At 45.7% G+C, this 22,472-nt stretch overlaps 1 long non-coding RNA gene and 1 pseudogene across 3 annotated transcripts in view; both read right to left on the bottom strand.

The window, feature by feature from the left end:
* LOC109027091 (uncharacterized) overlaps positions 1-17,458 on the bottom strand; it is a 29,120-nt gene extending 11,662 nt beyond the window's left edge. For all 3 annotated transcript variants that reach the window (XR_010134005.1, XR_002006239.3, XR_010134004.1), the window contains exon 1: positions 17,167-17,458. This is a non-coding gene — a long non-coding RNA (uncharacterized lncRNA). The remainder of the gene's footprint in view (positions 1-17,166) is intronic.
* Positions 6,673-7,913, bottom strand: LOC101133161 (glyceraldehyde-3-phosphate dehydrogenase-like; annotated as a pseudogene).
* Positions 17,459-22,472: the final 5,014 nt, after the last annotated feature.

The raw sequence follows: 22,472 nt of genomic DNA, 5'->3' as shown, positions 1-22,472 counted from the left end.
CCTGGCCCTGCGGTGACTGTGCCTCCATCCGCACATTAGGAATGTTTCATTTCTCAGCAGCCAGACCTCAGGCACAGTGCTACCCCCAGGGGCAAACAGATACACAGAGAGAGATAAAAATGGCTATGACTCCTGGAGATGAACAGTGGCAAGTCAATAACACCAGAATAATTCCACTTCCTGCTGTGATAGAGAACAGGACTCCCAGAAGCCGGATCTTGGACAAGCCCTTTCCTCAGTTTCCCCATCTATAAAATAAGGTAGCTGGAACTAGAATCACCAAGGCTTTTTCAGCCTTTGGGTTCTTTGGTTCTCTCTCTCTTACACACATATGTGAAGGTGCACACAGTGTGCTGTGTTCTTACACACAAACACATTTCTACATCTTGCTGACTATCTCTTTCCATCTATCGGTTGGAAGCCCTGATTCCGCCTCCAATCTCCTGCACTTCTGACATCACTCCCTCTGCAGGCCTCCTTTATGACTAAATCCAGCCATTAAGCTTCAAATGAGTTACCTGCTGGCATTGTGTAAGGGCAGCCAGCAGATTTAGTCACCTAATCTCCTCTCTTATCAGTGTTCTCTCCCAGCGGGCAGACAACACGAGATTGTTCAGCAAGTACCACAAGTCCAGCAGGAGAGGGCTCAGATCCCGCCGCGGAGAGCTGGGGGTCAGGGAGAGGCGGGGAGAGGAGGGACTGGGACTTCTCAGTGGGCGGGATCTGAGAAAGGGTCAACCGAACAAATCTTTGTTCTCATCCGCAGTGGGGTTCTCAGGACTGTAAGAAAGAGATTTCAAAGATCCTTGAAAGGGTTTGAGTGAGGCCGGGTTCTAATCCTGGCCCTTGGTCCCCTGTGATGTAAAACAAGCCCTTCTTGGGTGGGGCCTGCCTGACCGCCCCTCTATAAAATGCATGCTCATTTCTTACTCCAGATGCTCAGGGATTTTTCACAAAGACTAAAAGGGGGCACCCCAAATCATTTCATATTCCACTTTTCCATTTTCTTTTTGGTCCTTGCAGAAAAGGAGTGACCTTTTAAGAGCCTGGGCATATTAAGAAGTGAAGAAATGCCAAATCAGAGTTACAAATACGGTGATAATAATTTACATGGAACAATGCATGCTAATAGCCAAGAATATTACAATGTAATCAAGTTGTACTATGCGTAAGAAAAGGAGTAGATTTATTTTTGGAAATATGAAGTGTGATCCAGACGGGGGATGCTGAATGAAAACTTTGAAGTGGGCGTCCTCTTCGTATAATCCATGTGACACAGGTATTGTGTTTGCTGAGGAGTCTAAATTGGAGGCCTTTGGTGGGTGAGCAGTCTGGGCCTTGAGGCCACCCAGGCTTTTCGGGGACAGGCCAGGATGTCACTGCTCTGACCTGGGCACTGATTAAAGTCCCATGAAATGGCTCCCAGGTAACAATGACCCTCACTTTGAAAGTGACTTTGTCAGAACTAGGCTTAAAGTCCTCTACACTGAGGCCCACACTGCTCCTCTCACTCCTTTGTTAAAATCCCAGTTCCTCCTGGGAAGGGCTGCAGAAAAGCAACCTTTAGACACTCACCTTTGAGTGTGAATTAGTTAGTTCATCAGCCCCCTTGCAATGTGGCTGTCTGCTGTTCTCTGTGACACAGAAGCACACTGGATGGCAAGACTTGGCTTGGCTTGGCTTGGCTGGGTGGGGAAAAGCCAGAGACTCAGGGGCTGCAAGATCTGGAATCACTTCCGCTCTACTGTTAGCCCTAGGGCCTTGCTCAAACTTCTTCACTCCACTTTCTCCACAAGCAAAAATGGAAATAAATATATCCCTCAAAGGGTGACAGTCCAATGAGCTATCCTAGGCATTGAGTTTATAAGAATAAATCTCTGGCTGGGTGCAGTGGCTCATGCCTGTAATCCCAGCACTTTGGGAGGCTGGGGCAGGTGGATCACTTGAGGTCAGGAGTTCGAGACCAGCCTGGTCAACATGGCAAAACCACGTCTCTATTAAAATTACAAAAATTAGACAGGTGTGGCTGCGGGCACCTGTAATCCCAGCTACTCGGGAGGCCGAGGAAGGAGACTTGCTTGAACACAGGAGGCGGAGGTTGCATGGAGTAAGCTGAGATCTTGCCACTGTACTCCAGCCTGGGCAACAGAGCAAGACTCCATCTCAAAAACAAATAAATAAATAAGTCTTCATTATTTCCCAGCTCTGTCAGGGAAGCAACCAATCAAGAAGTAAATGATTCACACTAAATGGTGGCACCTGTGATGAAAATGATGCAATAGGGGATTTGTAGAGAGGGCTATTGGAATGGGGGAATAACTTAATTTCATGGCAAGGAAACATCTCTTTGAAGAAATAAGGTTTGAGCCAAAGGAGAAGAGCAAAGGGCATCCTGCAATGTGTACGGAATGGACGTTGTAGGAAGGCTCTGGGTGGATGCATGGGGTAGGCGGGTGGGGTGAGGAACAGCAAGGCTGCCCTGTCTTAGCGGGGGACATGGCAGTGGGGAAACAGAGCCCACATGGCGAGGGGGAAGCAGGGCCTCCTGCGTCATGCTCAGGAATGTGCATTTTATTCTAAACAAGCTAGGAAGCTGCTGGAGGGTATTTAATACAGGCAAAAGTTTTTAAAATAGATGGAAGTGCTTTGTAAACTTGAAAGCACAAAGAAAAGTACTATTATTAAAAGTACTATTATTATCATATATGTATAACAACTTTCTGTTGCAGTTAAAACTATTACATTGGCAGAGTTCCCTCAGTGTAAACTTGCAGGAGCAGGATGCTGCGGGACTAGGTGTGCGAGGGCTTTGGGGCCACCTCTCAGGCCACGGGCTGCTCAAAGGGAGTGGACTGTCTAGAGCCCAGGCACCCAGGACCCCAGACAGCAGGGGTCTCAGGCAGACGTGGCTTCTCCTACGGCCCTTGTTTCCTCACTTTAGTGGCGCTGGAAGGGCAGAGGCACCCGGTGATTGGTGGATGAACACCCCACAGGGTCTTTGCGCTCCTGGGCCATTGCATTAGTGTTGCTTCTGCCAGAGGAACCACCATCTCTTTGCGGGTTTTCACCTGAATTTGATTTTTCTCTGACTTACCCAGACCATGCATTATCATCAGTTTGCAATCAGTTTGCAATTGTTCTTTTTATTTTTGTTTTTATGGTCTAATTAAGGCTGAACTTCCCCACTTGACTGGCAATTCTGAGTCGAGGGCCATGCTTGAATGTGCTTACTTTTGCAGTCAAGCAGGACAGGCTGAATTATGCTACAACCACAAGCAACCTCCCAGTCCCAGTGACTTACAGCAACGAATATTTATTCCTCGCTCAAGCTCCATGTGTCCCTCACAGGTGGGCTGGGGAGCTCTGCTCAGGGTAATCAGTCGGGCACCCAGGCTGATGGACCTGCCTCCTTCTTAGGCAGCTTCTCAATGCCATGCTTCAGGGCTCACTACAGGAGGGGTGGAGTGTTGAGACCAGCAATGAACTTCTTTGGAATGGAAGTGACACCTGTCACTTCACCTCACAACTCCTTGGCCAGAACCAGTCACATGGCCATGCCAAACGTCAAAGGCTGGTGGTGGTAAAGTCTTCCACACTTATGTATCTGGAACCCAGTACTGAAGGATGCAATGCATAATTTTGGAAGTGTTGCAAACTGATCTAAGACAATCTGACCATTCACCAATTACAAGTTTCTTTTGGTAAATATCGGGGGGAGATTGGGGAGGTGGGAACTATGTATCTCTCCCTCCACAGCTTCACTACTGGATAGTAGGGTATAAGGAAAATGAGTCACAGATTGAATTTTGCTACATGTACGACATATGTTAGCAAATGGGTGGGGGGAGGATTTCACTTAATAACAAACAGACACAAACGGTTATGAGTGCCCATAAAATAAGTGAAGTCCTAGCTGTCTGTCATGAGAAGTGTTTTTCTGGAAAGGTTCACTGCACAGTGGATGCAGCACATTCTTGTGGCAAATTTAACTATCTCATAGTACAACCAGGTGGCTGGAAATGCACCAGACAGAGAGGACCTCAGTGTCTGTACAGTCTGCCTGCCCCCCCTCAGTTCTTGGGCAACACTCATTTCACCAAAGAAAAATGATCTCCAACATTCTTTATTCTAGATAAGCAACTGGATATTTGAAGACCCTGTGGACATGGATTCCTAATAAAGGTCCTTCGAATTTTAACTACTTCTGGGTGTAGATAAAATTAATTCACATATAATGGAAAGACAAAATGTGGTATATCCATACAACAGAATACTATACAGGAATAAAAATGAATGAATCACAGATACAAGCAACCACATGGATGAACCTCAAAAACGAGACTCTTCAGTGAAAGAGGCCAGACATAAGAGACCAACCACTCCATTCAGATGGGATGTCCAGAAAAATGGAATCTATAGAGACAGAAAGAAAATTGGGGTTACCTGGGATGGGGCTGAGGGATTGTAGTAAATATGCATGAGGGATATTATTGGGGTGATGGAAATGTTCCCAAATTGATTTACTGTGATGGTATGCAACTTTGTAGATTTACTAAAATGTCATGGAATTGTGCACTTGAAACAAGTGAATGATGTGTAAAATGTCCAATACAGTTATTTATAAAATAAAAAATTAACACATATATATGCACCACACTACTTATAATGCATTTAAAAATAACTTATAGACAAGGTAACACAAATAAATAGTTTCTTTCCCAAGGAGGTTTAAACACTTTTATCTGCATTTTGTGCTTTTTCTTTTGAGATCGGGTCACAAACTCCTAGACTCAAGCAATCTTCCCACCTTGGCCTCCCAAAGTGCTGGGATTACACGGGTGAGCCACTGCGTCCAACCTCCTATATGAGCTTTTAAAATAATAAATTTATACAATCCCAATACCAGAGAAGCTTTGGGATTTTCCTCAAAAGGCATCTAGACAAATCAGCTAGAAAACACAACTTGTAGCTGAGATTTTACATGTGTTACCTTTTCCTATCTATACATATACAACAGGGAAGGGGGCTTAGGAGGGGAAAAAGAAAAGCGTGGAAGGCCTTGGATTTTAAGTTTCAAGTCAGTTCTTCAGCCCTGGTTCCTTCAACTGCAAAATGGGGATAATATCGGCTCTTTGTGGGGCGTCAGCATCTGGGCTCATGGCAGACGGTGTTATTGCCCAGGCTCTCCGCAGAAAGGTGTTGGTTATCTATCATGATGGAGTGAGATCCTCAGGAGACCCTCTGGGATGCACTGAGGGGATATAGCAGTGCTCCTCAAACTGGAGAGCATGCCAAAAGGCAGATTCTGATTGAGGACCTCCTGGGGATGCCAGTGCTGCTAGGCTGTGCCCCTACTTTGAGTTGCAAGGAGAAATAGCAACCTTCATCCAGGAGGACTTTAAACTTCCTGTCAATCTCAACTTCTCAACCACATCTGCTGATGTTCAGAATTGCTTGGGAAGCACAGATGCCTGGCTTTGCCCATAGGCCTACTGAATTAGTATTTCCCAGGTGGGCCCATGGAATCTGAGATTTCTCAAAGCTTCTTTGGGGCTGGGAGACACTGGTTAAGAGAATCCTGTAGAGACTAAAGAAATACTTAGGATTTGGAGAGGTCTTTCGAGTCCCTTCTTTGAGTCCCTTCTCTGCCACTGCGTGGCCTCAGTGAGAATATTTTCCCTCTCTGGGACTCAGTTTCCCCATCTTGACAAGGTGGGGTGGAAGAGATGTCCTCCACCTAACTCCTGTCCAGTACTTCTGTTCTGAGGCTCTGTGAGCCCCAGCTTTCCTGGCCTGCTCCCCATTTCCAATTGGCTGTGGCATTTTTTTGACTCAGGGAGGCAGGCCCAGCAGCCAGGAGGCAGGGAGCTGAGGGCAGGGAGCCAGGTTTTCCGCCCCACTGCCACTGGAGCCGGGCGCCCCGCTCAGGCTATTGTACTCATGGGAGGTCTTAGCTGGCAAGGCCGCCAGCCTGACTGCTCAGGCGCCAGGGCTGTTTCATTATTTCATCAAAGTTCATTATGCTGGGGAGGAGACCAGTAATAAAACATGATTACAAGTGTCTCCAATGAGCACTTAAAGACATAATTGGGGGTGTACATTCTGCTGCATCCCTGCTTGTGGTCACATAACGCTAGGAGATTTGCACCTCTGATATATGCCAGTCTTCGTGTTAATTGAAGTGAGAAAAAAAAAACACCCAGAGAACTTGATTCAATTTGTCTCTGGACTGAGTTTGTTGTTTTATATGGAGGAATGATGTGCCATTTTTGAAAACACACAATTAATTATGTGTGCAAAAGGCAGGTACAGAGACACAGGAGACACCAAGGGACTGAATGGCAGCCAAGCATATCAGCTATCAACGGCAAAGCACTTGGGGAGAAATGGCTTTTGTTTCTTTCTTTTTCTTTTCTCTATCCCCTCCCCATCTCACCTCTCATCTTTGTGAGACAGCAGCTGGCGACGAATGCCAGCAAGGTAAGAGACGATACTTTACATGCCAGAGCTCACACAAAAGGTTCTTCTGCCCTGTCCCAGGTCATTCATGTGAAGGGATTGCCAGGGTGCTGGGGCAGTGTTGTCCTCTGATCCTCTGAGGATAAAGCCTTGATTGATATTGACTAGTGGGTTTGAGTCCAGTTGCTCAGGATGTAGATTGGAGACCTGTGGATTGTTTTTCATTGTTGTTTTTTTGGCTGAGCACAGGGGACTTTATTGATGGTACATGACAAGGTGGGGCTCCCTAGGCCCCTCCCTCTTCAGGGTGTCTGCATGGAAACTGTGAGGAGGGGAGATTCTTACTTAGTGTGGCGGGGGACTGAGTGTGGCAGGGATTCCCCAGCAGTGAGGGTCTCTCTCTTCCTCTCGTGCTCTCGCTGGGGCTGGTGGTCAGGGGGTCTTACTCCTTGGCGGCCATGTGGGCCCTGAGGTTCACCACCCTGTTGCTGTAGCCAAATGCATTGTCATACCAGGAAATGAGCTTGACAAAGTGGCCATCGAGGGCAGTGCCAGTCCCAGCATTGAAGGTGGAAGAGTGGGTGTGGGTGTCGCTGTTGAAGTCGGAGGAGACCACCTGGTGCTCGTGTAGCCCAGGATGCCCTTGAGGGGGCGTTGGATGCCTGCTTTACCACCTTCTTGATGTCATTGTATTTGGCAGGTTTTTCCAGATGGCATGTCGGGTCCATGACCAACACATTGGCAGTGAGGACACAGAATCCCATGCCAGTGAGCTTCCTGTTCAGCTCAGGGATGACCTTGCCCACAGCTTTGGCAGTGCCAGTAGAGGCAGGGATGATGTTCTGGAGAGCTCCACGGCCGTTATGCCAGTTTCCCGGAGGGGACATCCACAATCTTCTGGGTGGCAGTGATAGCATGGACTGTGGTCATGGGTCCTTCCACGATACCAAAGTTGTGGATGACGTTGGCCAGGGGCGCTAAGCAGTTGGTGATGCAGGAGGCATTGCTGACGATCTTGAGGCTGTTGTCATACTTCTCATGGTTCACATCCATCACGAACATGGGGGCATCAGCAGAGGGGGCAGAGGTGATGACCCTTTTGGCTGCTCCATGCAAGTGAGCCCCAGCCTTCTCCATGGTGGTGAAGATACAAGTAGACTCCACAATGTACTGAGCACCAGCATCACCCCATCTGATTTTGCAGGGATCTTGCCCTGGAAGATGGTGATGGGATTTCCACTGGCGACAAGCTTCCTGTTCTCAGCCTTGACGGTGCCACAGAATTTGCCACCGGTGGAATCATACTGGAACATGTAGACCATGTAGTTGAGGTCAATGAAGGGGTCATTGATGGTGACAATATCCACTTTACCCGAGTTAAAAGCAGGCTTGGTGACCAGGTGTTCAATACGACCAAATCCATTGACTCCAGCCTTCACCTTCACCGTGGTGTCTCAGGGATGCGGCTGGTGATGCATGAGAAGATGTGGCTGTCTGTCGAACGGGAGGAGCAGAGAACTCCTGTGGATTGTTCATGTGGGTGTATATTGGGTAGAATTTTCCTGGGCAGTGGCTGTGTGAGCCCAGACAGGCCATATCTCTTTCTGGGTCTCAGTGCTGCAGGTAAGACCATGCCCAGGCTCCAGCCCTGGAAAGCACGGGGCATGGCCCAGGCAAGGGGGTGAGGCTGCGTGTCAGCCCTGGGTTCAGCCCTGACTCCCCTGGTGCCTGGAGGTCAGGCCCTTCCCCTCTGTGGGCCATGTAAAATCCCCACACTTACTGCATTTCTCATCAAATGGAAAGGTTGGGCTAGACAGTGCCACTCAAATTTGCCTAATTTTAAGACTCATCTGAGAAATCTGTTAAAAACTGATTTTTCCAGCATCACACCAAGGATGTCAGGTTAAAATCTCCTGGGAGAGGCCATGGAATTAGCACTCAATAAATCTTCCAGGTGATATATGGCAGTCTTAACAATCTTTTAGATGTGAGACATTCATATCATAGATCTTTGACAGAGTATACATGAGTAATAATAAAGCATTTCCATCCACTTTGCCCCCCCCGCCACCAGCCTCTTGGTTCCCATCCCCAATTACAAAATTAGTGGCTCTCTGTGTGTGTACTTGTGTGTGTGTGTGTCTGTGTGTGTATTCTTCCAGTGAAATCTGTGATACACAGGCCAGTATGTATATATGTATATATTTTTTATCCTCTCCTCTTTTTTTTATGTTAATAATACCTACCATGTATACTGTTCTGTGTTTTGTCTTTTCTTTTATTCAATACATCTTGGAGATCTTTTCATATCAGTTAATAAAGGCAGTAATGTGCTAGAGTTAACAGAGATGAATCTTTTCTCAAGTTCAAGTTCAGTGACCTCATGTTGGTTGCTTGAAGTTGACCATGGTGGAAGTATCTAAACCACAAGCAAATGCTGCAGTCAGAGTGAACCCCACCCCAGCCTCGCCAGCTAGAGAACTGGATGTTAAACATTTACCAGCACACCACTAGATAAAGTGCTCTCTTTTATTTCATTTTATTGTATTCTATTTCATTTCATGTTTGTAGCAAGAATACTTACCAAGAGATTTACCCTCTTCACATTTTTTAATGGCTGTGTAGTAATCTATTGTATAGATGAACAATAGTGTATTTAATCAATCCCCTGTTGATGGACATTTACGTTGTTTCTGATCCTCTGCCAATGCAAACAATGCTGAAAGAAGCAATTTTGTACCTACATCTCTTCACATGTGTACATGATTAAGAAACATTCCTAGAAGTGGCCTGACTGGGTCAAAAGCCTGTGCCTTTGTTGTTTTGAGTGGTATTGCCACATTGCCTCTGAGAGGCAGGAACCATGCCCATTCCACAGCAACAGATGAGACGCGCCGCTGCTCTCACACCCTCCATGTTATCAACTTTTAGTTATCTCCACCAAGCTAATGTGCATTTCCTCATGATGATGAGACTGAGCATTTTTCACATATTTAAAAGCAATTTGTAACCCCTTTTCTGTGTGACTCAGTGATTCTTCTGATTAGGAAAGTTTGGAAAAGTCAGACTAACCTAATCTTGTTTTTTCCCCCTAACAAATGGGAACCCTAAGGCCTTGAGAGGCGTAAGGAGTTAATCAAGACCTCCCTCGCCCATGAGTGATGGCAGAGAAAGGATTAAAACTGGGAGTTGTGGCTACTTAAAATCAAACAGGGTGCTAGGTAAGCAAGTCAACAATCCAATGAATCTGTAGTTAAAAATTCTGTCAAGTGTTACAAAATGAACTACAGTGGTGGCCCACTGGCTAGATGTGGCCTGCAGACATTGTTTATTTTAGCTTCTTTTCTTTTTTAAATTTTAATTTAAAATAGTTAACAAATTTAAAATAAGAAGATTTGACACTTTTTTTTTTTCTAAGACAGGGTCTTACTCTCTTGCCCAGGCTGGAGTGCAGTGGTACGATCTCGGCTCACTGCACCCTCCACCTCCCAGGCTCAAGCAATCCTTCCAGCTCAGCCTCCCAAGTAGCTGGGACCACAGGTGCGCACACCACTACGTCCGGATAATTTTTGGTATTGTTAGTAGAGACAGGGTTTTGCCATGTTGCTCAGGCTGGTCCCAAACTCCTGAGCTCAAGCAATCCACCCGCTTTGGCCTCCCATAGTGCTGGGATTACAGGCATGAGCCACCATGCCCGGCCCATGAAAAATCTTTACTTCTGGTTTCTCTTGCGGGAAAAATAAACACAAGAAGCTGTAGCGCTACTGGACTGAATACTCCAGCGGCAGCAACCATCTGGGTGTGGGTAGCAGCTGCCTCCCTGGACAGACACACAAGCTCCGGTTCACTGCACTTCTCACCACTCTGTAGTGACCGTCAATAAGCTGTGCAGCCACTACTTGTCCTCTGTCATGAGGTATCACACTTGTGTTATAACAAAGAGGGAAGTGAAATATTTCTTGTATCTACTGCCTATCAAAATAGGATGACAAAACCTCGACCTAGAAGGTTGTATCTTTAAAGACAAATCTCAGGGGTGTTTTTTTAAGCAAAGAGCATTCCTATGTGTTTAACATGTAGAAATGAATGAATGAATGAATAAATGAATGAATGAGGCAAGCATCTGTATAGACGACAACTTACAGAATATGAAATTCACTATAGTAAGAACCCATCAGCTTCCATCATTAATATTGTCTGCCTGATCTTGGAAGTGTTTGGTTTTGGGGAGTTTTCATACCCTGGTCTCAAAAACCAGCAAGGGTCTTTCACAGAGGTGATTCTAGAATTTCTTTATAAGAGGGTTTTAAAAATGACCAGCTGACTGGGAGTGGGGGTTGGAGGAATTGTCTTATACTTATTATGTAAGCATGCTGATTTTACCTGGATTTTCTTTTTATCAAGGATGGCTTGGGGAAGATGTTGGAGATGGGGAAGGGGAATACCTTAAGGCGCTTGAGGCAACTTATCATTTTTTTTGTGTCTCCATCTCTGATACCTGTGAACCTGTCTTTGGCCAGGATCTTGCACAGAGAAATGTCCATGGACTTGAGACATCAGAAGCTGTTGTCCCAATAGTCCAGAGTGTGATTCAGATGCTCCCTGGTCTCTCTGGCCTTGCTCTGAGCTCTTTGGTGACGTGTGGGACCTCCGTTCATCTCACCTCCTCAGCTGGGATGAGGCTTAACACCGCAGGGCTCAGCCAGGCTTCCCAGGGCTGATCATGGGCATGATGGTGGTAAGCCAGCATCCGGGACCCTTTTTCTGCACACAGAAAATGTTCGGTGGCTCAAAGGAAAATGAGAGGATGCTGTGTCCAGGTGGGCTGGGTTAAACCATGTGCTTGGGGCAAATAAGGGGTACCACTCAAAACATTTGAATCAAACCTGCATGACTAAAAGAGGGTGGTGAAAAAAGCCAAGGAGATTAGAAATGTCTTTTGAGGGAAACTGTAGAAATTCTTATATTCTAAAGGGAGGAGAGGCCCGCTCAGAGGCCTCCCATGGCTCGTGCATGACTTGATGGTCATTCAGCTAGATGTCCAGTGGATGTCTGGGTGGGGGTGCAGAACTGCCCTCCCTCCTTGCTCAAGGCTGCCCCAGCCCCCACTGCCCACAGACTGATTGCATCACACTCTCTGTAACCTGTATTCTCTCTCCAGGTAGCCCAGCAGTGGGGGCACTTAGAGAAGGGTAGGATGCCTTTGCTTATGCTAGGCAGGCCAAGGGAGCTCCAGGTGGCAGTGGGATGAAGTAGGAAGGGCCATGAAGAAACTTCCGGGAGAGGCAAATGTTCTATATCGTGGAGGGGTCTGGGCTTATCAGCGTTTGCATTCATCAGCACTCATAGGATGGTAACACTTGAGATTGTGCAATTCACTATATATAAATCTCATCTCAAGAAAAGAAACTAAGCAAATTTTGAGCTCTAATGAATGACACAGATGGACACATGCAAGCAGAAGTGTTGCAAGGTAAAGTATACTGATGTTAATGACTTTGAAATGCATCAAAAAGAACATGAGCCAATGGAGAGATGGAAAGATAATCAGGTAAGTAATAAAACAAGTAGAGTAAAATGTTAATGGTAGAATCTAGGTATGTGGTGTTCACTGCGCAATTCTTTCAACTTTTCTGTATGCTCAACATTTTTCATAATGCTGGGAAGAATTGCGAATTAGGAATCCAGTGCTAAGACAATAGGGAGTAGTGGGGACTGCAGTGAACTCGGGGGCATAGGTCTCTCCTACTTGGCTGTAATTGTTAATTGGCTTGTGATTGCAGATTTGGTGTTGCCAGATATTCTCATTTTTACATGACATATTCTGATGTTTAAATGTCAAGAAACAATTTATGCCAATAGTCAAGTGAAACATTTGCAGGTGCACTCCAGTGTGTTACTTCTGCCACGAAGCAAAGCTGATTCGGAGCCCATGTTTTGTGATCAGACTGTCTTCTGGTCCTGGCACCCATTCCCTCTGGCAGTGAGGCCTTGGGCAGGTGTCTCACCTCTTGGTGCCTCTTTTTTTCCATCTGTAAAATGGAGCTAAAAATGGAGCCTATATCAGCAGGCTAAAGTGAACCTTAAATGTGATAATACTAGCTTAGCACAGTATCTGGCATACAATAGGCATTTAATATAATTGTTGTTGCATCATTGGTTATTGGCTTTCTGGAAATATACACCAGGAAGTTTCTTCAAGACCCTTCCCAGTCTATCCCACTCCCAGCCCCCTGCTTCGCTTTTTAATGTTACCAGCCTACAGTCATTTGATTTTTGGGGTCATGGCATATGGCAAAGAAAGAAAGGGCAGAGAGAGAGAAAACAGCCTCACTACTGGATAGAGGAGGCAAAGGAACCCAGGTCAACCTTCCTTGCCTCATGGACCAACTCTTCCCAATGGGAGCCAGTTTCTGGCCCTCCGGATGCATTCTGCACTGCTCCCTGATACCCAAGGACGCCATCACACCCCTTTCACAGCATGCCTTTGCTTGTGCTCTACCTTTTATTTGGGATGCTCCTCCACCTGGCCAACTCCTACCCCTTTCTAGAGTTAATTCAAATTGCATTCTGGCATGGTGAGCAAATGGTAAACCTGGCCTGCAAGCAACATGTAATCAACGTTCTCAATTAATGAGGTAATGGATGATCAGATGAAGTTTTTGTTTGTTTGTTTGTTTTGTTTTTTGTCTTGGCACCTAATTCAGTGTTTGGCACATAGTAGGTAGATGATAAATGAGTGTTAGGTAGATATACACCTGTAATCTCTGTGACCTGTGACAGATTTATTATAGTGGAAAAATGTATTTGCTTTCTTTGTTATCAAATTCATAATTCCTAGAATCACATAAAGATGTAGAATTGAACAAGAGTCAAAAGATCTGACTCCAAGGTTTGACTCTTCCCTGCTCTCTGTGATCTTGGGCAAGCCACCTAATCTCCCCAAGCTCTTGGTTTTCCTCTTCTGCAAATTAGAGACAAATTCTAAGTGAAGTAACTCAAGAATAGAAAACCAAACATCATATGTTCTCACTCATAAGTGGGAACTAAGCTATGAGGATGCAAAGGCTTAAGAATAACACAGTGGACTCTGGGGACTCAGGGGGAGAGGGTGGGAAGGGGGTGAGGGGTAAAAGACCACAAATAAGGTGCGGTGTATACTGCCGAGGTGATGGGTACACCAAAATTTCACAAATCACCACTAAAGAACTTACTCATGTAACCAATACCACCTGTTCCCCAATAACCCATGGAAATAAAAAGTAAAATAAAAGGGGGAAAAAATAAGACCTCAAGGAATTGTAATAACTGGCAAAAGAACATAGGCAAGGAGTGGAAAAGCTGATAAAGTCACTTGCCCACGATCTCTTTTTCCCTCCAGAAAACATAACATTCAAGGCAGTACTGCTTTATCATAGCGGCGACTTTAGTCTCAGTTGCATGAACTTAAAACTGGAATAAGATGATGTGGATTTGAAGCCTGGCTCAGCTGTGAACCCTGGGCCTGTCCCTTAACTTTCATAAGCTTCAACTTCCTTATTAGCAAATGAGGCACAATAGTTCTTTTTTTGTAGAGGTCACACAAATTAGATAAGATAATGTGTCTGAAAGCACAGTGTGAACTGAAGAGGACTGTGTAGCTCGAAGGGTTTATTATGATAGTGATGTGCTCCCCTTCGTTGCCCTGCCTTAGGTCCAGCCACCATTGTTTTTTTTGGTTGGTTTGTTTGTTTTTGACAGAGTCTTGCTCTGTTGCCTAGGCTGGAGTGCAATGGCGTGATCTCGGCTCACTGCAACCTCTGCCTCCCGGGTTCAAGCAATTCTCCTGCCTCAGCTTTCTGAGTAGCTGGGATTATAGGTGCCTGCCACCATGCCCAACTAATTTTTGTACTTTCAGTAGAGATGGGGTTTCACCATGTTGGTCAGGCTGGTCTCGAACTCCTGACCTCAGATGATCCACCCACCTTGGCCTCCCAAAGTGCTGGGATTACAGACGTGAGCCACCGCTCCCAGCCACCATTGTTCTTATCTGGATTCTTGCAACAGCCTCTTTCTGTTCTTTTTCTACTTCCACTTTTGTCCCTTTCCAATTCAATTTCTCCATTTCAGCCAAAAGGGTCTAATCACATCACCTTCTTCAGAAGTCTCTGTGGCCTTCTGGAAAGGCTATCTTATCTGGACCTGCCTCCCTTGCCTGCCTGGCCCTTACTGACCCCCTCTGCACCCCAGCTTCCCTCTTGCTGTGTGACAGGCCTGGCCTCAGTTGCTTTAGACCTTGTGCATGTGTTTCTGTTTGCCTTCAACACTCCCCCCTCCCTCCCTGTGGACAAGAACTGCGTCCTGTAACTGTATCCCCCAGAGCCTAGCACTGGGTCTGGCAGGTAGTAAACACAAAGAAACGTTCATTCAGTGAATGAACCTAATCCTTAAGGAGCATTCACACGATGGCAGGCTCAGGGCTCAGGGCAGTAAGATGCATTATCTCATGCATAGATATTTCTACTGTTATAATAACTCTTTTTATTACAAGACTACAGTAAGTAAATACATAAATAAATAATTTTTGGCCCTAAAGGGAACAAGGCCTTTTGCATTTCATATTCTAGAAGGTCTACATGTCCATAATACTTTCCTTGTTGCTGGAGAAAATTTTATGATTTAAAAAATAGTTTGTTGCCTTTTTATGACCATAAGCATAAATACATCCACTGTCCTTCATTTTCCTCATGGGGAGAAGAGATGGGCTGTGCCTCAGATCTAATGTATTTCTGTCCATCCAATACCATAATCCTACCAGCAATCTACTGGGAACCCATAAAAACTTAATATAAGGGGAAAGCCTCAGAACCCTGTTGATTGATTCAGCAGAAGTGGCTTCCAATTTCACTGCTTCTCTCCCCAGCCGGGTGACTTATAAGACTCTTTGTACCTGGACGACTTCCAGGTTTATCATGTGAGTGTTTTAGTAGGTCAATGAGATCATTTTCAAAACTTTCCTCCTATTCTTTCCATGATCATCGCACAGCACCTCACTCTGACACAAGCCCATCTAACACACCTTGGGGGAGGAAGAGTTGGTATCTGTGAACTTAAAGCAACATTAGACTTGCACATGAATCCCAATGCCACCATTTACTGCCTGTGTGAACTTGAGCAAGTGATTTTATCTCTCTGTGCCTCGCTTTCTTCACCTATAAAACAGAATAAATTTTGGCCCTTGGGGGTGCTGTGAGAGTTGGGTGGATCAAAGGTGCCAAGTATCTAACGTCACCCCAGAGGCAGATCTCAGGTATCAGGCACCAGGTACCGGTACCAGGGACATGTGCTCAGGTGCTTTCATGCACCTTATGACTTCTGGCAAGGATAGGGAGAGGGTTTCGCCCAAGGGCCAACTCTGATGGGGTGACGAGTCTACATTCTGTCAAGTTTTCTGGGACCACATTTGGTCTCATGAGGAAGAAGGAGCGTGATCTCTCTGTCAAGGTGGACGGGAGGATGAGTAGTGGTTGCTGAGTCCACACCAGCCCTGATTTTTCAAAATGTCACCCTTTGGAGACCTTTAAACACCTTTAGAGAAAGCATTTCTCTCCCCCGCATTTGAATTCCCTTCAAAGCCTGGGAGGAATGAGGGCCACTGCTTAGGAAAATGAATGTTCCTTAATCAAGATCAGAGGAGCAAAGCGGCTTAAGTGGTGGGTCAGAGAGACTGGATACCAGGAGAGCGTGAGGCATCACCGTCAGCGTGGAAGCTGACTGAGCCCAGACGAATGCATCTGCTGGCTGAGGCACGTGCATGGTGGAGGTGGCTTTGCATGAGTCTTATAGGCACTGCCTCCATGGTCACTGTGTCCCACCTAGTGCAGAGTGGGGCCTGGGAGGGTCTGTTGCTTGGTGGGCCTTCCTGGAGATGAGGAGATAAGGAACACTTTGAAGGAGAGTGAAGACATTGAGTAAAACTAAACCTCTATTACAATTTTCTTTCCATCTTGAGTTGGGCAAATACTTGGGAGCTTTTTCTACTACTATTTACCTGTGAGATTATGAACTACAAATTCAGAGGGATGGAAGTGAAATGTTTCTGATTCATTTACAGTTGGGTCAGCAAAATGGGCATTGGTTGGGAGGAGACCGCCCAGGAAGTTATGTAAGCTTCCTCCTGGAACCAGGAATCCTCATTCCAGCCAAGCTTAACAAAATCACCAGGGTCCGCGCTTCGATTCTAAAGATAGAGCAGGAATGGGGGTTGGGGGATTCCCTTCCCTCCCCATCATTTTTCTGGTCTTAATTACACAAATCCCATCCCTACCTCCCTGCACTCCGGAAACAAATTCTAATTCACAGTAACCGAAGGAGGACCACAATCTATATTCCAATGTGCCTTATCTCAGTAATTTCAGAAGCGACGTGAAAAAAACAGAGATTCAGAACAACTATTTGTCTAGTAAACAGCAGCCACCACCCCCTTCATTTCCTGCAAAGAAAGCTCTGTTGCAGCTAATCCATGCTGGCTCCACGCAGAACACATTATCATTTTTATCGGCCTCATAAATCGCCTTTCCAGATTACACAAAAATATACATTGCCCCACTGTAATTATTCCAGACCCCCCTTCTCCCTTTTCATTTTGATCCCAGGTAAACCCAGTCATTACCCACATCAGTGTGGCTTCCCAAAACGTCAAGATTAAAACGGACCAGGGAGACTTACGCAAGACTGAGTCAGCCGAGCAATTTGAACCAATAAATATCAAAGTCGTGTCTAAGCAGAGAACAATTCATTTGATACCACATCTGTCAACAGGACCATGGAGGATTTTCCTTCCTGGGGCCGCGCCCTGGTGGCCCAGCTTGCCTTCTTCCTGGTGCTGTAGAGAAGCTGGGTTTGGTCTCGCTGGAGGACTGTGTCCCGTGCCCAGGACAGGACTTGGTGCCCAGACCAGGGGGGTTTAGAGGTTGAGCTGCCTGCCCTCCAGCCGCTATCAAAATGCCCTGCTCCAATGCCTCAGCTGGGCAAGCACACTCTGCAATTAGCAATTCTTTTTTATTGGTTGATGTGGGCTTCTGGCCAAGAGGAGTTGGGATTGAATCAATATTCCCTTTATTATGTCATCGCGGGCAAATGAATTATGAAAACAAAAGCTCAATATGAAGCTGCCAATGCTAATTACTGGGTAGGATGCAGAGGCACAATAAACAAAGGGTACTCTGTCCGGGTGGGAGGAGTGAGAGCTGCCTCCTCGCTAGGTCTGGGGGCTGCAAGGCCCATCTTCCCCTGTCCCCTCAAGCCCTAGGCTCCAAGAGGGAAGTTGAAAAGGATCTAGCTTGGTCTCCATGGGTCTAGAAATCTTGGAATGCCAGTATTTAAACCAACACAACCCAATTTAAAGAAGCATTTATTGAGCACCTACTGGATACCAGGCATTGCATTTTCCACATACTGCCACCATCATTATTTATTGCTGTCTCCAGAGTCTGGTGGTAAAGAGGGTATGGCTTTAGAAACAGACACACCTGTCTTTGGATCTCAGCTCAGATGGTATTTACTATGGAAACTTGGCCTCTCTGAGCCTCAGTTTCCTCATCTGTAAAATGAAAATAATAATATGCATGTCACAGAGCCCCAGGAGAATTAACTGAGAAAATATGTGCCAAATGGTTGGCACAAAGTAGTCAATAAATGTTAGTGATTCTTCCTGTCCTCCTCTTCTTCTTCCTTCTCATCTTCCTCCTTTTCCTCATCCAACTTCTTCTCCTCCTTCTTTTTCATCTTATAATCATCATCATCATTCAGTGAGCTTCCCTAGTACCCAGAGCAGGGCTCACTTGCACATTGTTAATTGATTTTATGAATGAGTGAATGAGAGGAAAGAAGAAAGGAGATCAGGCTTGGCAATGTGAAGTGATACAAGATAATTTACATCAGAGTCTTGGACCCCAGAGCTGACAGCTTAATGAGGAGACAGACATATGTCAAGTTAACTGTCACAGAATGTGAGGAAAGGACATACCATCTTGTAATGGTGAACATCCACCTCTGTCCACCTCCCTGCTCTGCCTCAGAGAACCAAGTTGGAAGAATCAAACATGTCCTTTGTGAGAATGTCCTTGCTTTCTCCTTGAGTGGAGGAATAAAGTGGCATCTGCAAGCCCAGTTTTGCTCTTCCCATCAAGTCATGGGTGGTAGGAGGTGGGCTGGTCAGGGGGAGGGTGGAGTGGGGTGGGAATAGACAGCCTCCAGCCTCCAAAGCCCGTGATCTTTTTGTGTCTCCCCAGAAGCCTCTAGGGTTCACTCCCACGCTTGGCACTGCCCTGGGTCCAGCAATGAGTGTCAGGTCAGTCTTTGCTAAATGAAGAACAGTAGTGGTAATAACCAATTTTTATGCCATGAGTAACAGCTTTCAAATAATCTCCCTTTCACAGGGTCACAGGAAGCATCTGTTGTGGGAATTATTATATTATCATCTCACTTTTTAAGGAAAAACTGAGGCTCCATGAGGGGAAGTGAAGAGACAGTTTTCACACAACTACTCAGGGCCACTCACGAGGTCTAGAGCCTTCCCCATCACTCCAGGCCTTCTGGAATAAAGAGGGGAGCCAGCCCTCCACCTTCTGCTTATGGGATGACTCCAGACATGTGTCAGATCCCCCGTCCCTGGCTTTTTTAGGAAGGTGAGTGCTCCCTAGCTGAGTTTTGTGGGACTCTTTTCCTCACAGGCAGATGATTCAGTCTTAGTTACTAGTTAATTGGAGGCAAAGAGCTTTGACTTCCCTTTCACATCCTGGCATTGTGTGGCTCCCAGCCATGGGATTAGGTAAGTCTCTCTGAATCCCAGATTGGAAACATTCCCATGATAAAGGGCTTCTGAAGGTGATGGAATCAGACCGTGGGAGAATCACACTTCCAAAAATAGATAAACTGGACTTCATCAGAGTTAAAATCCTGTGTGCAGGGAGGGGAGAGAATTGGAGAAGCCTCATTTCCTATTTTACTACTGAAGAAGCACATGGGTGTGTCATCAGTATAGCTGGTACTCGAACGGGCCCCACACTTGGAGTTTAATGCTCATGGTCATTGTCCTGCAACTTTCAGTAGCTGTCTTTGAATTCGTATTTTGTAAGTGAAGTCTGATGGGACAAGGAAGACTTGGAAACTTGAAGCCTCATCTCCCTCCTGGTCCCACCTCCTGTTGCCTTCTTGCCTACCTGGGATGGTTCCTTGGCTGTCTTTGTCTCCACCCAGTGACCACTGCCATCTTCTGACTCTGGCAGGAGCCTGGGCACAGAAGCAGGGAGGGTTGGGGTTTTGGAGATATGGTCCTGGCATCTGTAGGGGCTTTACTCACTTCATGAGTATCCCCATGCCCAAGGGAATGTGGCATTAAAAAACAAACTAAAAACACCAATGACAGGTCAAGAGAGATGGTGGAAGAAAGAAAATAAGCTTTTCCCATGATTTTTGAACAAGGGCCCTGCATTTTTATTTTGAAATGGGTCACGCAAATTATGGAACTGGCCCTGGTAAGACTTCAGCAGGACTAGACACAAATGGAGACTGTGGTTGTTCTAAATCATCATCATTATATGGCCCAAGAACGGCTGCTAGAGGGAAGTCTAGGTCCAAAACAGAACAGCCCAGTGGTTGCCAGCACAGGCTATGGAATCAGCCTCTGCTCCTACCTGCTGTGTGACCTTGGACAAGTTACTTTGCCTCTCGATAATTTGTCTTCTTATCTGTAAAATAATAATGGGGTTGTCAGGAAGATTCAATGAGAGTATGCAAGTAAGAGCTCTTGGCAATGTGCCTGACACAGAGCCAGTGCTAAATAGCTGCTAATTGTTATTGTTTCATCATCGTCATTGTCCTTGTCATGGGTGTTATTGTTACGAGTTCTGCTTCTGCCAGCTGTGTGACCTCGAATACATTATCGCCACTTGGAAACACCTGGCATCACACCCATTATGCTCCAGGGTCTCTAAAAGTAACAGTATCCTCGCAGATTTGGTCAATTGATTTTCATCAAGGGTGCCAAGACCACACAATGGGGGAAAAGACAGTCTCTTCAACAAATGATGTTTTAAAACTTGGATATCCACATGCAAAAGAATGAAGTTGTATACCTCATACTATATACAAAATTTACTTCAAAAATGGATCAAAGACCTAAAAGTAAGAGCTAAAGCTCTTAAGAAAGAAGATGGGAGAATATCTTCATGATACTGGATTTAGTAATGATTTCTTAGCTATGACACGAAAAGCACAGGTAATAAAAGAAAAAATAGATAAACTGGGCTTCATCAGAATTAAAACCCTTTGTGCATCAGAAGACACTAGCAAGAGATGGGGAAGACAATTCACAGAAAGGGAGAAAATATTTGCAAATTATATCTGTCATTTATAATTGCTTGATATAGGAGTTATAGGAGTTCTCTACATATTTTGCATATTATCAGATTATTAAGTAATATCAGAGTATCAAGTAATCTAATAATATCAAAAATATATAGAGAACTCCTATAACTCCACAGCATAAAAACAAACAATCCACTTCAAAAGTGTGCAAAGCATTCAAATAGACATTTTTCAAAAGAAGATATTCAGATGAGCAATAAGCACATTGTATTAGTCTGTTTCCATGCTGCTGATAAAGACATACCTGAGACTAGGAAGAAAAAGAGGTTTAATGGACTCACAGTTCCACGTGGTTGGGAGGCCTCACAATCACGGGAGAAAGCAAAAGGCACCTCTTACATGGCTGCAGCAAGAGAGAATGAGAGAGAAGCGAAAGTGGAAACCTCTTACAAAACCATCAGATCTCATGAGACTTTTTCACTACCACGAGAACAGCAGGAGGGAAACTGTCCCCATGATTCAACTATCTCCCAGTGTGTTCCTCCCACAGCATGTGGGAATTATGGGAGTAGAATTCAAGATGAGATTTGGGTCAGGACACAGAGCCAAACCACATCTTTCTGCCCCCGGCTCCTCCCAAATCTCATGTCCTCACATTTCAAAATCAATCATGTCTTCCCAACAGTCCCGCAATGTCTTAACTCATTTTAGCATTAACTCAAAAGTCCACAGTTCAAAGTCTCATCTGATACAAGACAAGTCCCTCCCACCTATAAGCCTGTAAAATCAAAAGCAAGTTAGTTACTTCCTAGATACAATGGGGGTACAGGCATTGGTAAATACAGCCATTCCAAATGGGAGAAATTGACCAAAACAAAGGGGCTACAGGCCCCATGCAAGTCTGAAACCCAGCAGGGCAGTAAAATCTTAAAGCTCCAAAATGATCTCTTTGACTCCATGTTTCACATCCAGGTCATGCTGATGCAAGAGCTGTATTCCCATGGTCTTGGGCAGCTCTGCCCCTGTGGCTTCACAGGGAACAGCCTCCCTCCTGGTTGCTTTCACAGTCTGGCATTGAGTGTTTGTGGCTTTTCCAGGTAAATGGTGCAAGCTGTTGGTGGATCTACCATTCTGGGGTCTGGAGGACAGTGGCCTTCTTCTCACAGCTCCACTAAGTGGTGCCCCAGTAGAGACTCTGTGTGGGGGCTCTGATCCCACATTTCCCTTCCACACTGCCCTAGAAGAGGTTCTCCATGAGGTCCCTACCCCTGCAGCAAACTTCTGCCTCAGTATCCAGGCGTTTCCATACATCTTCTGAAATCCAGGTGGAGGTTTCCAAATCCCAGTTATTGACTTCTATGCACTCACAGGCTCAACACCACGTGGAAGCTGCCAAGACTTGGGACTTGCACCCTCTGAAGCCATGGCCTGAGCTCTATTTTGGCCCCTTTCAGCCACAACTGGAGCAGCTGGGATGCAGGGCACCAAGTCCCTAGGCTGCACACAGCATGGAGACCCTGGACCTGGCCCACAAAACCATTTTTTCCTCCTAGGCCTCAGGGCCTGTGATGGAAGGGGCTGTCGTGAAGACCTCTGACATGCCCTGGAGACAGTTTCCCTATTGTCTGGGGGATTAACATTCGGCTTCTTGTTACTTATGCAAA

Source organism: Gorilla gorilla, chromosome 4 (assembly GCF_029281585.2).
Source record: "Gorilla gorilla gorilla isolate KB3781 chromosome 4, NHGRI_mGorGor1-v2.1_pri, whole genome shotgun sequence".
Taxonomy (NCBI): domain Eukaryota; kingdom Metazoa; phylum Chordata; class Mammalia; order Primates; family Hominidae; genus Gorilla; species Gorilla gorilla.
The sequence above is the reverse complement of the archived record's forward strand: the minus strand, read 5'-3'. Positions and strand labels throughout refer to the sequence as shown.